The sequence below is a fragment of the Mesitornis unicolor genome, unplaced genomic scaffold, assembly GCF_000695765.1.
Source record: "Mesitornis unicolor isolate BGI_N332 unplaced genomic scaffold, ASM69576v1 scaffold7319, whole genome shotgun sequence".
Classification (NCBI taxonomy): Eukaryota; Metazoa; Chordata; class Aves; order Mesitornithiformes; family Mesitornithidae; genus Mesitornis; species Mesitornis unicolor.
This window is the reverse complement of record NW_010205164.1, coordinates 1-3,150: the sequence shown is the minus strand read 5'-3', so window position 1 is coordinate 3,150 and position 3,150 is coordinate 1.

The following is a 3,150-nucleotide window of genomic DNA, read 5'->3' as shown; positions in this document are numbered from 1 at the left end:
CTCCCCTCCCCACAGGCTCGTAGGGTTTTCGGTTTTGCCCCCCGGTTACTGCGTGCGGGGGGAAGCGAAGTGAGGTGTAAACGACACGCGAGGGTTTGGTGGGATCCTTCATGAGGGAAAATTAAAAAAAACCCCAGCTATATATGGTGTTTTGTGTTGTGTTTTCTAAGGCTCCTTTAACGTTTCTTGGCTTAGCAGTCCATTTTTCATTGTGTTGCTTGTAATAGTAATAAATACTTGCTTTTTTAACTTGTGTTGAAATTGCTGTCAGATAGAAATGATGCATCCCCCACTAGTATTTACACAGGGAGCAGTGTTTATCCTGGATCTTTTTTTTGCTTATGCCATTTTGTTCTTTATTTCTAATTTAGCTTTCAAAGGTTTTGGATCTGCCACCAGAAAATTTAATAAAGTCCATATCTGCAGTTCCCGTCTCCAAAAAACGGTAGCGTTTACATGTTGTCTTACCATGTTATGTCATGTTTTATTATTTCCTGTTATGCTTATTATTGCAAGAGGCTGACAGGACTTTAGGGAGAAAGAAATAGAGAAAAAGCAAACCTAAGCTAAAATACCAGTCCAATTATAAGAAGATACCTAAATCTAATTAAATCACTGTATTTTTTTAAGCAAGTTCAAATATCATTGCTTAAAACGCTATGTAAATTATAGGCCGTGGTTGAATGGCAAATGTTACAGCACTGATGATCCAAATGTGTAACTGCTTAGAACCAATGCGAAAATACGGGGTTTTTTTCAGTGTCCTGCTTCAGAGTTGCAATGATGTTATCAAGTAAATGACATTTATTCATGAGCATAATTTTGGTTCATTCTCTACTTTCTGATTGTATTAGTTAGAGCATAGGTAATATTTGGCCGCCTTGTGCAGCTTTCTAAACAGTGAACTTTCAGGTATCTGTGCCTGGTTTTTGTTTGCCAATTATACTTGTCATATGCAGAATCAACTATGATCTGCCAAATCTCGCCATCATTTCAACAGGGAATTTCTGATTTTCATCTGCTTTTCTTTTCAGGCATGTTGCTGATTTCCAGCTTTCCATTGCTTCTGTAACAGAAGACGGTTCTAGTAATTGCTTAGCTCAAGATCTTCAGCTTCAAGCTCAGAAGCTAGCTGAAAGGGTATGTTAAAGCATTAATATTATATATTTGATGAAATGATAAACTTACAGGCTCTCTAGTGCAACGAGAAATGGTGTTCTTTCTTCATGCATCTGTTTGGGTCAGAGTAGTTTAATGACTATGCCTAGTGCAGTCACACTATTAATTCTACACAAAGTCTTTACAGGGAATTGCAGAAACAGTTTTAGTTAAGGTTCTTGTGAAATTATTGTTTTCAAATAGTTTGTGAGTAAATAATATTTGTGAAGTTAGGAGCGTATCTAAAGGGTATGCCATAGTCTGTACTGTTGTGCAGAACCTGAGGAAGAAATTAAGTATGCAGTGGCTTGAAAAATCAAAGACAGCAAAATCCAGCACCAGGATGGCAATGGAGAGATTTAGCTTCTGGTTCAGACAGGCCAGATTTCCAAATCCTTAACTGCTTGAAATTGAAGTTTCTTGGACCAGCAGGTTTTTCAGGTGTGTTAGTCTGGGAAATGGCAGTACCTGAGGTATTAAAACTAACTACAGCATTAAAAAGTAGCGGCATGCAAAATGAGATCTACAGAAGTAACACAAACCTTGAAGGAAGGGAAGGAAATAAAAACTTATTTGAGAAGTTGTCATGCATAAAGTAGAGCAAAAGTGGGATCAGAAAGGTGGTGCTGAGGTTTGAGGGATTGTTTGAGCTGAAAAACATCCTTTACAGTCTAAAGGTGTGTTGTTTATGCCAATGAAGAGGAGTATAAACTCACAAGTTGTCACAAAGCTAGTTGCAAAGTAGAGCTATATCACATAATGAAAATGCAAACAGGAGTCTTCATCTGCATCAGAAAGAGCAAGCTTGAGAAGAAATCAGTTGGGTTGCTATGTGATCAGGAGTTAAAAAGGACAAATAAAAACAGTGGTAATATTGCTGAGAAGCTAAACTGTTTCTCCATTTCATTCTTTGCCTCTGAGACGTTTAAGAGATTCCTATCTTGGACAAATACTTGTAACAGATGAATATTTAGCTTGGAGAAGAGGAGACTGAGGGGTGACCTCATTCATGTTTATAAATTTGTGAAGGGCGAGTGTCAGGAGGAAGGAGCCAGGCTCTTCTCTCTGATGTCCAATGACAGGACAAGGGGCAATGGGTACAAGCATAGGAGGTTCAACCTGAACATGAGGAAAAACTTTCTTACTGTGAGGGTGACAGAGTCCTGAACAGGCTGCCCAGAGAGGTTGTGGAGTCTCCTTCTCTGGAGACATTCAAGGCCAACCTGGACGCGTTCCTGTGTGACCTGGTCTGGGTGATCCTGCTCTGGCAGGGAGGCTGGACTGGATGATCTCCAGAGGAGTTGGAAACTCCTGAGATTCTGTGATTCTGTGATTCTGTAATATTCTGACTCAAGTGAAAGAAGAACTGGTGGTGCACAGCCCTACAACTTAAAAGGTGATAGAATCATAGGATAGTTTGAGTTGGAAGGGAGCTTCAAAGATCATCTAGTCCAACTCTATCTAACACACTTGAGATTCTTGCCCTGCTGTGGGAAAGATCAAAGCACAACAGTGGAAAACCTTGCCTGAGAAACATCCTTGAAATCCAGGCAAAAGCAGCAGGTTCAGAATCTCAAAGTTGTTTGAAATCAACCTAACCAACCTCATCCTTTCTGTCAGAAAGGTCAGAACAGCCTTGTTTCCATGGGCTTTCGATTTCATCTGGCTGGCTGATTCTTGTTTCATCTTTTGGCTGTTAGTTCTTTGTGGAGGGGTTGCTGTGTTTGGGGGTCTTTATGCCCCTATGTGGCATTGTGGCATTCTGGTCCAAGCCTTAGGCACAGGGAGATCTGGTAACTAAAGAACCTTGGACCAGAGGTCGTTGAAGCTATGGAGAGGCTAGATTAATAATAATAAATAGAGCAATTAAAAACACTGAGATGACAAATGATGGATTATGCAGAAAAACGTTTAGCAGAACAAATGGTATGGACAAAGTCCAGTGGGAATTTCTGTTTTCTCTTGGATGGGCACATGCTTTGCTGGGTTAAA